Source organism: Macrotis lagotis, chromosome 3 (assembly GCF_037893015.1).
Source record: "Macrotis lagotis isolate mMagLag1 chromosome 3, bilby.v1.9.chrom.fasta, whole genome shotgun sequence".
Taxonomy (NCBI): Eukaryota; Metazoa; Chordata; class Mammalia; order Peramelemorphia; family Peramelidae; genus Macrotis; species Macrotis lagotis.
Genome location: NC_133660.1, coordinates 209,234,632 through 209,248,769, shown reverse-complemented (window position 1 = coordinate 209,248,769; position 14,138 = coordinate 209,234,632).

The following is a 14,138-nucleotide window of genomic DNA, read 5'->3' as shown; positions in this document are numbered from 1 at the left end:
TCCCAAGTTAAGTTCAATTGATCCTAGTGTTTCCCCAAGGATAGAACACTCAAACAAAAAGTGCTTCATCACTCCCTTATTGATAAAATGTAGATAATGTCTTATATGTAATCCATAAAAACAGAGAAAACTAGTGTAAAAAACCTGTAGCAACTAATGTTACCTTCATCTACTCCATATAATTATATATATATGTATATATATATATATATATCCCCCTAGAAACTTATAGCTTGCCTTCCCCATTATGCTTGAGACCAGATATTCTCAGTGTGTGCATGCATGTATGAGTACATGTGATTTAAATTGCATTTTTCCTGCTACGTTGAACTTAATCACTGGTAGTTGATTGATTCAAAATATATTTTTGTGGGGATAGCCATGGAGGGTTTTGTGTAGGTGACAAAACTTTAGCTTCATGTGGGACTGATGAATATTAATGACTTTATAAATGAAAGATCCAACTGATTTTCAAACAGCATGTGAGCCATTTTCTCATTTTTCCAGTTTAAGGACAAAAAATATACGACAGTATATTTTTTAGAGAATCTTATGATTTCGAATCTTGAGAGATCATATTGCATGATCTCTTCATTTTTATGAAACAAAATTAATATAAAATAACTCAAGGTGGAAATCCATAAAGCTCATGCATCATGTCCATAGTGCTACAGAATGAGCGACAGAATTGTACCTAGGTCACTATTCCTGACTCCCAAGACAATGCTCTTTCCACCATGCCAAGCTTCCCTCTTTGTTTGAAGGAAAATAAACAGTCATTTGAAATGTGATGTTTGTGTATTCTGACCTCTCTATTCATTGCTAGGTATTTATTTAGTGACTAATTTTAAAGGAAGAATTTGGAATTTATCTTAGACCAGAGGAAAAAAACATATTGGGAAAACTTCATTCTGAGAAAATGTACAGTTCACCTGTCAAATATCTCAAAGCAAACTGGTTGAAAACACTTGACACTTAAAACTTCTTATTCCAGACTTACCACAAGAGCAAGCACTTAACATCAATTGCCTAAAATAGAAAATGCTCCAGTATAGCTGCTTAGCTTAGCAATCAGAGGAAATTCAAATCACTTAATAAAACCCCATACTGTCCATTTTTCTCTGAATTATAGTTGCTGTTAAAAAAAAAACATATTTTGTCTCATTGATCACAACCGATGGGAATATCCAATCTCATTTTTGGAATTTGGGCAGGTTAAGGGACAAAAATGAAACATGGAATTCATTAACATAGTTGTAAAGCTAAAAGGGAATTATCTTGGCAGCCCCTTTCACTGCATAGATTATGAAACTGATGCCAAAGGAGAGCAAATAATTTGTCAATAATCACAGACATTAAGTGCAGAGTCAGGATTTGACCTCAGATCTAATTCTAGATCAAGGTAATATGCTGCATGATGACATCATCAGATGCCTCCTCTTTAGTTCTATTCTTTATACATTGAAGTTAAAATACTTATTAACTATTTAGCATACACAATGCATTTTGTTACAGGATAGACAAGATGATGTATTCTCCTGCCCTGATTTAGTTTATAGATATCTAGGACTGAATGCATGTTTCTCTGTCTGTCTCTCTGTCTGTCTGTCTGTCTGTCTCTCTCTCTCTCTCTCTCTCATTCTTCATTTACATTGTTCATATTTTCCTTATCCTTATTTAGTTTTAAATAGACAAAATAGTCCAGTTATGTAATAAACATTGTAGATAAAAATCTAAACAACTTGTCATACTTCTACATTGCTCTTTGTATCTCAAATGTTTTAGATCACCTCTGACTCTTAGAATAACTCATTTCCTTCAAGATTAAAGTAAAATATACTTTTTTGCAGTGGCTTAGTGGATAGAGAGCTGACCTGGGAGTCAGGAAACCCTAAGTGCCTCAAACATTTAGTAGTTATGTGACCCTGGTCAAATTACTTAATCTTTATCTATCTGAATTTCTCTGTACATTCCTTCTTTTCCCCATGGTTTTATTATATGTGTGTGTGTGTGTGTGGCTGCTGTGCTAAGTGACCAGCCTCACTTTCTCCTCCAGAGCCATATGAATCAGGTCAACTGAATGCGAAGCAATTAGAATTGTGACTTGCTCAAGTAAAAGCAGCTAGTAAATATCTGAGGTTGGATTCGAGCTCCTGTCCTGATTCCAAGGTCAGGGCTCTATCCACTGTGCCATTTAGCTTCCCTCTATATAGCTCAGCACTTACTTCTCTGTTTGCACTATGACTCCTGGAGGTTTCGAATCCCAAGGGTGGTATGAGTCCCATGGGCACTTCCTGGTCCTATATTTAGGTACCTCTCAGGCTGCTACCCATTATAGATGCTTCTACTTCAGCCATACATCCCCGACTAGCTAAAAATAATTTCAAGCTAAGTATCCTACTAATATCTCAAACTCAAAATCGCAGAAATAGGACTTAACCTTTCCCCAACCCCCACAGAAACAAATCCTTTCCGCAAGATCTTAATTTTGTTGAGTGTACTACAATCGGTTCTGTCACCCAGGTTTAAAACATGAGTTATCTTTGCCTCTTGATTCTTCCCCCTCCCTCCCACCAAACCATGTTAGCAGCAACATCATGTTAATTCTATTTTCATGTCTTACACTCCATCTCTTGCATCTTCTCCCCATTTACACAGCAACTATTGTAATTCATACCCTCATTACCTCTTTATTAGCCTGTTTCAACAACCTACTAATTTATCTCTGGTATCAATCACCTTTCTTTCTAATTCATCCTCCACACAATTGTCAAAATGATTTATTTTATTTTTTAAATTCATTTATTTTCAATTTCCTAAATTTTTATTTTTAGTTTTTATTTCTTTCCCTTATGCCCCATCCCCATTTAGGGAGAAGGCAAGAAATACAATATCCATTTTAAAATTGAAATCTTTCAAAGTTTGATTCCACATTAATCATGTTTAAAAAAAAGAAAACCAAAAAATGTTTAAAAACACCCACTTCAATCTGCACTCGGAGTTCATCTATTCTCACCCTAAATTTGGATCTGTATTTTTTCATCTTGAGTCCTATGGAATAGTCCTGCACCACTTCTGATCAGTAAGAGTGAAGATTTTCACAGTTAACTGCAATTACAATCTTGCTATTATTATAGAAAATGTTTTCTACTCACTTTATTTTGAATCATCTCATAAATTTTCCCAGATTTTTTCCCTGTAACCACCTACTTCAATATTTCTTGTAATACAATCAATAACTTTCATACCATAACTTTTTCAGCCATTACTCAATTGATAGATATTCTCTCAATTATCAATATTTTCCACCTCAAAAAGACTTGCTATGAATATTTTTGGTGCATATGGGTTCTTTTATTATTTTTTCCTTTAATCTTTGGTGTAGAGATTTAGTGGTGGTATGACTGAGTCAAATGATATGCACAGTTTTATAGCCTTTTTGGCATAGTTCCAAATTGTTCTGCAAAATGGTTGGTTCAATTTATGCCTAAGCCGAAAGTACATTATTGTATGTATTCTTTGACATCCCTTTCAGCGCTTGTAATTTGCTCTTTTGTTCATGTTAATCCATCTGCTAGATGTCAGTAGTTACATCAGATTTGTTTTTGTTTTATTTTTGCATTTTTCTAATCAGCATCTCCAGCATTTTTCTATGACTATCAATAGCTTTATTTTTTCTTCTGAAACTATGTATTCATTTCCTTTGACAATTTATCAGTTGGAAAATTGTTCTTATTTTTTAAATTTTGCTTCAGTTCCATTGTATTTCAGAAATGAGACCTGTATAAGGAAACCTTGTTACATTTCCACAGTTTCCTAATTTCTTTCTAATTTTGACTGCATTTATTTTGATTTTTTTTGGGGAAAAAAGTTAATATAATCAAAATTATCCTTTTTTCTCCCATAAACATCTTTTTCTTTTGCTTTAATATTTTATTTATTTTTCCAATTGCATGCAAAGATAGTTCTCAACAATCATTTTTTGGAAGGTTTGAGCTTCACATCTTTCTCTCTCCCTCCCTTCCCTCTCCACTCCCTCTGAAAGAAATCAATCTAATATAGGTTATGCATGTATAACCATGTTAAATATATATATGTCCATATTAATCATATTGTGAAAGAAGAATTACATCAAAAAAATAAAAAAAACTTGAGAGGGAAATGATAAAAAAATAAATTTTAAAAATTGAAATGAGTAAGTTTTGATTTGCATTCAGACTCCATAGTTCCTTCGCTGGATGTGGATGATATTCTTCATCACAAGACCTTTATAATTCTTTTTTTTAATCATTTACCATTGAGTTGAATAAGCGCATTATAGTTGATCTTCACACAATGTTGCTACTAGTGTATATAATGTTCTTCTAGTTTTCCCCAATTTACTCAGCCTCAGTTCATGCAAGCCTTCTCAGGCATTTTTGAAGCCCTATCTCTCATGATTTCTTCCAGAACAGTAGAACTTCATCACCATATATCATGATTTGTTCAGCCATTCCCCAATTCTGCTTTTTTTTTGTTTTTTGTTTTTTGTGGGGTTTTTTTAGATTTTTCAAGGTGATAGGATTAAGAGGCTTGCCCAAGGCCACATGGCTAGGTAATTATTAAGTGACAGAGGCCAGATTTGAACTCAGGTACTCCTGACTCCAAGAAGAGTGCTCTATCCACTGTGCCACCTAGCCACCCCTAGTATTCTGCTTTTTGATAAACCCAAAGAGTCCAGCTATTGGTGTGAAAACTCCCTCTTGGTTAAAAACTCTATCTTCAATAAAAACTGTTGGAAAAATTGGAATTTAGTATGGCAGAACCTTGGATTAGCCCAACACCGTAACCCTATAACAAGATAAGATTAAAATGGATACAGGATTTAGACAAAAGTCAATATTATAAGTGAACTAAGAGATCAAGGTATAGTTTACCTGTCAGTTCTATGGAAAGGGAAGCAATCCAAGGAAGAGATGGAGACCATTATTAAAAATAAAATAGACAATTTTGACAATATTAAATTAAAAAGCTTTTGCACAGACAAAACCACTATAACCAAGATAAAAAAATGTAGTAAATTGGAAAACAATTTTTTCCAACTAGTATTTTTGACAAAGGACTCTTTTCTAAAATACAGAATTGAGTCAAATTTTTAAAAAGAAAAGACAATCCTCAATTGAAAAATGGTCAAAGGATATGCAAAGGCAATTTACAGATGAGGAACTCAAATGGATCCAGAGTGATATGAAAATTGCTATAAATCACTAATTAAAAAAATGAAAATTAAAACATCTCTGAGGTACCACCTCACACCTCTCAGACTGGCCAATATGACTAGAATGGACAATGATCAATGTTGGAATTGATGTGGGAAATCTGGGACAATGATCCATTGTTGGTGGTGCTGTGAACTCATCCACCCTTTCTGGAGAGCAATTTGTAATTATGCTCAAAGGGCAGCAAAAATTTTTATATCCTTTGATCCAGCAATGCCACCAATATGTTTATACCCTGAAGAGATTGTGAAAAAGGGTAAAAATATAACTTCCACAAAAATATTTATAGTAGCCCTGTTTGTTGTGTTAAAGAATTGGAAATTAAGTGAATGTTCTTTAATTGGGGAATGGCTTAACAAACTGTGGTATATGTATGTGATGGAACACTGATATTCTTTTAGAAACAAGGAGGGATGGGAATTCATTGAAACATTGAAGGATTTTCATGAACTGATACTTAGGGAGATGAGCAGAACCAGAAGACCATTGTACTCCCTAAAAGCAACATGGAGGTGATGGTCAACTCTAATGGACTTGTTCATTCCATAAGTGCAACAATCAGGCAAAATTTTAGGTATCTGCAATGGAGAATATTATCTGTATCCAGAGAAATAATTGTGGAGTTTGAATAAAGACCAAAGACTATTACCTTTAATATTAAAAATTGTTATCTTATTATGTAATTTTGCTATATCTTACACTTTATATTTCTTCCTTAAGGATATGATTTTTCCTCTCATTACATTCAACTTAGATCAGTGCATACCATGAAAAAATGTAAAGACTAATAGACTACCTTCTGTGGGGGGGAGGGAAGCAAGATTATGGGGAACAATTGTAAAATTACAATAAATATGATTTTCTTTAAAAAATTAAATGAAATTAAAAACAAAAAATAAAATAATAATAATAATAATAATAATAATAATAATAATAATAATAATAATAGAGGGTCAGAGAGATTAAGTGATTTCCATGTGATTTGAGGCAGAATCCAGGTCTTCCTGATTCTAAGCCTGGTACTCTTTCCACTATTCTATGGAAATATTTAAGGAAAGAAGGAAGGGAATGAGGGAGGGAAGAAAAACAAAAAGGAAGAATGGAGGGAGGAAGTAATGAAGGAAAGAAGGAAGGAAGGAAGGAAGAAGGAAGGAAGGAAGGAAGGAAGGAAGGAAAGAAGGAAGGAAGGAAGGAAGGAAGGAAGGAAGGAAGGAAGGAAGAAGTATATTAAGCATTCATTAATCAGTTAGGTGACAGAGTAGACCCGAACTCAAATCTATCTTCACACACTTTCTAACTGAGTGACCTTGGGGAAATCACTTAAGGCTATTTGTCTCAGTTTCATCATCTAAAAATTGAACTGGAGAAAGAAATAGCAAAAAACTAAAGTATCTTTAAGAATAAAACCCAAAATATGATCATGTAGTGCTGGATATAACTGAAATTAATGAACCACAAGCCCTTGCTATTCATCAGTTAGTATGCTAAGAGTTTTGCTAATATTATTCATTTGGTTCTCTCAAGGTACTTGAAAGGTGGTTCTTTTGATTATCACCCTAACTTGCTATTAAGGAATTGAAAGAATTTTTAGGGTATTCTTCTCTTCATTTGATCCAACATTACATGTCTGAGCATGCGTTTGATTTGAATTCAAGTCTTCTAGTCTTCTGATCAAGTACTCTATTCACAATAACATACAATCAGTTAGTGTTTATAAGAATAATCATATATATATATATATGCGCAAACATACATACATCTGGATACATACATATGAATATTTATAATGCATACATGTGTATACATATGTGTGCATATGTAAAATATATAAAAATATATATACCCAGAACTATTATACACCTATGTATAAATGCATGTGTGACTGTTTTACATGTTTGTATAGATTTGAACACATCAACAAGTTTGGTGGAAACTCAGGGGAGGCATGTAAGTATCCTGTCACACTATTCATATGTGTATGTGTGTGCACACACATGCATGTTTTGGGAAGGGGGAGAGCAGCCCCACCAGCCCTCACATTAAGTCCAGTTTTTCTCCTTTTAATGGACTCCAGAAATATTTGAAACCAGAATGAGGGGAAAGAGAAGAGAAGGAAGAAGAAAAGGAAGGAAAAAAAGGAGGAAGAGAAGGAGGAGGAGGAGGAGGAAACAGAAAATGAGAACTGCAAAAAATATTATTGTCTTCCATTGAAAATAGAGCCCATCTTAGCTGCTATTGTTTCTCCTTAGTTGTATAAAAGCAAACTGAATTACAACAGCAATTTGGCTCTTGGGTAGCTCTGCCTTATGTCAGATAAAAATCAAATCCCTGGACTTAAGCCTAGACATGCCAGCAGTATTCTATAAGAAAACACTGAGATTGTCCTTTTAGTATTCAGTGAGAATATGCTTAAATGTCTGTATTCTTCATCAACCGAAGAAAAAAATGGAGGGAAGTGAAGTCACCAGTATCATAATTTGGACATGTCCAAACCATCCCCTCAGTTCAGTTCATCTTAGTTCAGTTTAATTTAATTCAATTCAAAAATCATTTTGTCTGAGCCACTAGAAAGGAAACAGCTGTTCTGTCTTAAGTAGAGTGAGGGGCACAGTCAGCACATTACCCTAGAATTTTAAAAAATGTCACTTCAGGCAAGACCCTTAAGTAATACAATTTGTTTCATTCTCAGATTTTGTTCCTACTCTTCCTGCTTTTGTTAACATTAGGATCTATGAATGTCAACCTTTGTATTTCTGATCATCATCTTCTTTGTCCCATTAACCTTAGCATCAATGGAACTGGAGAGTCAGAACAGACCTTAGAATGCATTTGATCTCACCTATTCATTTGAAATTTAGGGGCACAGAGAAATAATTACCTGCCCAAATCATATAAATAAAAAGTTGCAGAATGAGGATATGCAAGTAGGTCTTGTGACTCCAAGTTCATTCCTCCCTTTCCTTGAACTAAATTATTTATCTGAGAAACAGCTAAAAGTGGAGTGACCCATTCATCATTTATGGTAAGTGGTGATGGTGACAATAGAGGAGAACTTACATTCTACACCCTTAAGAACTTCCAATCTAGTTAAATAAATACAACATATCCTCATGTAAATGAAAGAGGTAGGGATTGATGTTCATCACAAAATCCACTCTGCTTCACTGACTAGATATTGGAAACTGGGGTTGATCTCTTGATGACTGGCTGACTGTAATCTCTTGAGCTTCAGTCATTTCATTATAAAGAGACAGTCTATTCTCTCTGTTCAGCAGTGAGTAGGATTGATCAAGTGCTGTATATACAAATCAGCAACGTGGCTATGCCAGCGTAAAGCATTCCCCTATGTTTACTTTAATGGTTAGTTATACATTTTTTTTTTGCCTGAGACCACAGTATTTGGTCACCTATGACAATCCTTGCCATCTATCTGTCTTCAAGGTTTTCCCAAGTTAAGTTCAATTGATCCTAGTGTTTCCCCAAGGATAGAACACTCAAACAAAAAGTGCTTCATCACTCCCTTATTGATAAAATGTAGATAATGTCTTATATGTAATCCATAAAAACAGAGAAAACTAGTGTAAAAAACCTGTAGCAACTAATGTTACCTTCATCTACTCCATATAATTATATATATATCCCCCTAGAAACTTATAGCTTGCCTTCCCCATTATGCTTGAGACCAGATATTCTCAGTGTGTGCATGCATGTATGAGTACATGTGATTTAAATTGCATTTTTCCTGCTATGTTGAACTTAATCACTGGTAGTTGATTGACTGATTCAAAATATATTTTTGTGGGGATAGCCATGGAGGGTTTTGTGTAGGTGACAAAACTTTAGCTTCATGTGGGACTGATGAATATTAATGACTTTATAAATGAAAGATCCAACTGATTTTCAAACAGCATGTGAGCCATTTTCTCATTTTTCCAGTTTAAGGACAAAAAATATACGACAGTATATTTTTTAGAGAATCTTATGATTTCGAATCTTGAGAGATCATATTGCATGATCTCTTCATTTTTATGAAACAAAATTAATATAAAATAACTCAAGGTGGAAATCCATAAAGCTCATGCATCATGTCCATAGTGCTACAGAATGAGCGACAGAATTGTACCTAGGTCACTATTCCTGACTCCCAAGACAATGCTCTTTCCACCATGCCAAGCTTCCCTCTTTGTTTGAAGGAAAATAAACAGTCATTTGAAATGTGATGTTTGTGTATTCTGACCTCTCTATTCATTGCTAGGTATTTATTTAGTGACTAATTTTAAAGGAAGAATTTGGAATTTATCTTAGACCAGAGGAAAAAAACATATTGGGAAAACTTCATTCTGAGAAAATGTACAGTTCACCTGTCAAATATCTCAAAGCAAACTGGTTGAAAACACTTGACACTTAAAACTTCTTATTCCAGACTTACCACAAGAGCAAGCACTTAACATCAATTGCCTAAAATAGAAAATGCTCCAGTATAGCTGCTTAGCTTAGCAATCAGAGGAAATTCAAATCACTTAATAAAACCCCATACTGTCCATTTTTCTCTGAATTATAGTTGCTGTTAAAAAAAAAACATATTTTGTCTCATTGATCACAACCGATGGGAATATCCAATCTCATTTTTGGAATTTGGGCAGGTTAAGGGACAAAAATGAAACATGGAATTCATTAACATAGTTGTAAAGCTAAAAGGGAATTATCTTGGCAGCCCCTTTCACTGCATAGATTATGAAACTGATGCCAAAGGAGAGCAAATAATTTGTCAATAATCACAGACATTAAGTGCAGAGTCAGGATTTGACCTCAGATCTAATTCTAGATCAAGGTAATATGCTGCATGATGACATCATCAGATGCCTCCTCTTTAGTTCTATTCTTTATACATTGAAGTTAAAATACTTATTAAGTATTTAGCATACACAATGCATTTTGTTACAGGATAGACAAGATGATGTATTCTCCTGCCCTGATTTAGTTTATAGATATCTAGGACTGAATGCATGTTTCTCTGTCTGTCTGTCTGTCTGTCTGTCTGTCTGTCTGTCTGTCTCTCTCTCTCTCTCTCTCTCATTCTTCATTTACATTGTTCATATTTTCCTTATCCTTATTTAGTTTTAAATAGACAAAATAGTCCAGTTATGTAATAAACATTGTAGATAAAAATCTAAACAACTTGTCATACTTCTACATTGCTCTTTGTATCTCAAATGTTTTAGATCACCTCTGACTCTTAGAATAACTCATTTCCTTCAAGATTAAAGTAAAATATACTTTTTTGCAGTGGCTTAGTGGATAGAGAGCTGACCTGGGAGTCAGGAAACCCTAAGTGCCTCAAACATTTAGTAGTTATGTGACCCTGGTCAAATTACTTAATCTTTATCTATCTGAATTTCTCTGTAATTCCTTCTTTTCCCCAATGGATAGGGGGGCTGGATATAGGAGGGCACACACACTGAAGGTGGTGGTAGTCCAAAACAAAATACTGGGGAAGATGGATAAAGGGAAAAAAGAGGAAAAAAATTTAAACAGAGGGGAGACAATATGAAGGGCAATAAAGAATTAGTAATTATAACTTTGAATGTGAATGGGATGAACATTCCCTTAAAATGTAAGCGAATAGCAGAGTGGAATAAAAAAATCATCTTAAAGTATGCTGCTTACAAGAAACTCATTTGAAGAAGAGAGATAAATATGGAGTAAAGGTAAAAGGTTGGAGCAAAATATATTTCCCTTTAGCTGAAGTGAAGAAAGGAGGGGTAGCAGTCCTTATCTCAGGCAAAGAAGCAGCAAAAATAGATAACTTTAAAAGAGATAAGGAAGGAAAACATATCCTCCTAAAAATTACCATAGACAATAAAGTAATTTCAATACTAAATATTTATGCACCCAAGGGTATGGCATCCAAATTCTTAGAAGAAAAGCTGAAGGACTTTAAGGAAGACATAGATAGCAAAACTCTACTAGTGATAGACCTTAACCTCCCGCTCTCAGATTTAGACAAATCTAATCATAAAATAAACAAGAAGGAATTTAAGGAGGTATATAGATTGTTAGAAAACCAAGGCATGATAGACCTATGGAGGAATTTTAATGGGGAATAGAAGGAAATATGTTTTTTTTTTCTGTACTACATGGCACTTACCCCAAAATTGAACATGTACTAGCACATTCCTGATAACCAATTACAGAAAATGCCGAAATAGTGAATACATCTTTCACAGATCATAGTGCAATAAAAATCACATGAAATATTGGGTCAGGGAGATATAGACCCAAAATTAATTGGAAACTAAATAATTCCATTTTAAAAGATAAGTGGATGAAGCAACATATTACAGAAATAATTAAGTACTTTTCCTTAATGACAATAATGAAACAACATACCAAAGCCTATGGAATACATTCAAGGCATCAGTAAGGGGATATATTATATATTTAATTGCTGGCATGAATAAATTAGAGAAAGAAGAAATCAATGAATTAAATATGCAGCTAAAAACATTAGAGAAAGAACAAATTAATCCCTCCAATTAAATACCAAATTAGAAATCCAAAAATTAAAGGAGAAATTAATAAAATTGAAAGCAACAAAAATATTGAAATAATAAATAAAATCTAGAGTTGGTTTTATGAAAAAAACAATAAAATTGATAAACTTCTTGTCAATTTGATTACAAAAAAGAAAGAAGAAAACCAAATTGTTAATATCATAAATAAAAAGGGGGACTCACTACCAATGAGGTGGAAATTGAAGTAATAATCCAGAATTATTGTGCCTATCTTTATGCCAATAAATTTGATAATCTAAGTGAAATGGATGAATATTTACAAAGTATATAAGTTGCCCAGGTTAACAGAAGAGGAGATTAATTACCTAAACAACACTATCTCAGAAAAAGAAATTCAACAAGCCATTATTGCACTCCCTAAGAAAAAATCTCCAGGACCAGATGGATTCTCAAGTGAATTTTATCAAACATTTAAGAAACAACTAGTTCCAATTCTATATAAACATTTTGGAAAAATAGGTGAAGACGGAACTCTGCCTAACTCTTTCTATGACACCTGTATGGTGCTGATACCTAATCCAGGAAGAGTTACAGAGAAAGAAAATTATAGACCTATCTCCCTGATGAATATAGATGCAAAAATATTAAATAAAATTATAGTAAAATGACTACAAGTTATCATTAGGATAATACATAATGACCAAGTAGGAATTTTCCCAGATATGCAGGGTTGATTCAGTACTTGGAAAACTGTCAGTATAATTAATTATATCAATAAGAAACCTATCAAAATTATATGATTATATCAATAGATGCTGAAAAAGTTTCTGACAAAATACAGCACCCATTACTACTAAGATCACTAGAGAGTATAGGAATTAATGGAATGTGCCTTAGAATAATAAGCAATATCTATCTGAGACCATCAAAAACATTATATGCAATGTGCATTGGCTAAAGGATTTCACAATAAGATCAGATGTGAAACAAGGATGCACATTATCACCACTACTATTCAATATCATTTTAGAATTGTTAACTTTAGCAATAAGAGAAGAAAAAGCAATGGAAGAAATTAGAATAAGGGAAGGAAGAGACAAAACTTTCACTCTTTGCAGATGACATGATGGTATAGCTAAAGAATCCCCCCAAATCATCTAACAAAATACTAGAAATAATTAGTAACTTTAGCAAAAGTCACAGATATAAAATAAACACTCATAAACCCTCAAAATTTCTATATATGACTAGCAAGATGCAGCAGAAAGAGCTAGAAAGAGAAATCCATTCAAAGTAACTTCATACAATATAAATTCCTGGGAGTCTACTTGCCAAAGCACACTCAGAAACTTTTGTAAACAATTACAAAACACTTCTCACACAAATAAAATCTGTTATAAATAACTTGGCAAATAACAATTGCTCATGTATAGGCAGAGTTAATATAATAAAAATGACAACTCTACAAAAATAACGTACTTGCTTAGTGCCCTACCTATCAAAATTCCAATAAATCACTTTAATGAGTTAGAAAATATTGTAAGTATATTAATATAGTGAAATAAAATGTTGAGAATCTCCAGGGATTTAATGAAAAAAAAGTGTAAAAAAAGTGGTTTAGCCCTACTAGATCTAAAATCATATTATAAAACATCAGTCATCAAAACTGTTATTGGCTAAGAAATAAGAATGGTAGATCAGTGGAATAGACTAGGTGCAATATGAGCGATTGATTATAGTATTCTGCTTTTTTTTTGTTTTTTGTTTTTTGTGGGGTTTTTTTTAGATTTTTCAAGGTGATAGGATTAAGAGGCTTGCCCAAGGCCACATGGCTAGGTAATTATTAAGTGACAGAGGCCAGATTTGAACTCAGGTACTCCTGACTCCAAGAAGAGTGCTCTATCCACTGTGCCACCTAGCCACCCCTAGTATTCTGCTTTTTGATAAACCCAAAGAGTCCAGCTATTGGTGTGAAAACTCCCTCTTGGTTAAAAACTCTATCTTCAATAAAAACTGTTGGAAAAATTGGAATTTAGTATGGCAGAACCTTGGATTAGCCCAACACCGTAACCCTATAACAAGATAAGATTAAAATGGATACAGGATTTAGACAAAAGTCAATATTATAAGTGAACTAAGAGATCAAGGTATAGTTTACCTGTCAGTTCTATGGAAAGGGAAGCAATCCAAGGAAGAGATGGAGACCATTATTAAAAATAAAATAGACAATTTTGACAATATTAAATTAAAAAGCTTTTGCACAGACAAAACCACTATAACCAAGATAAAAAAATGTAGTAAATTGGAAAACAATTTTTTCCAACTAGTATTTTTGACAAAGGACTCTTTTCTAAAATACAGAATT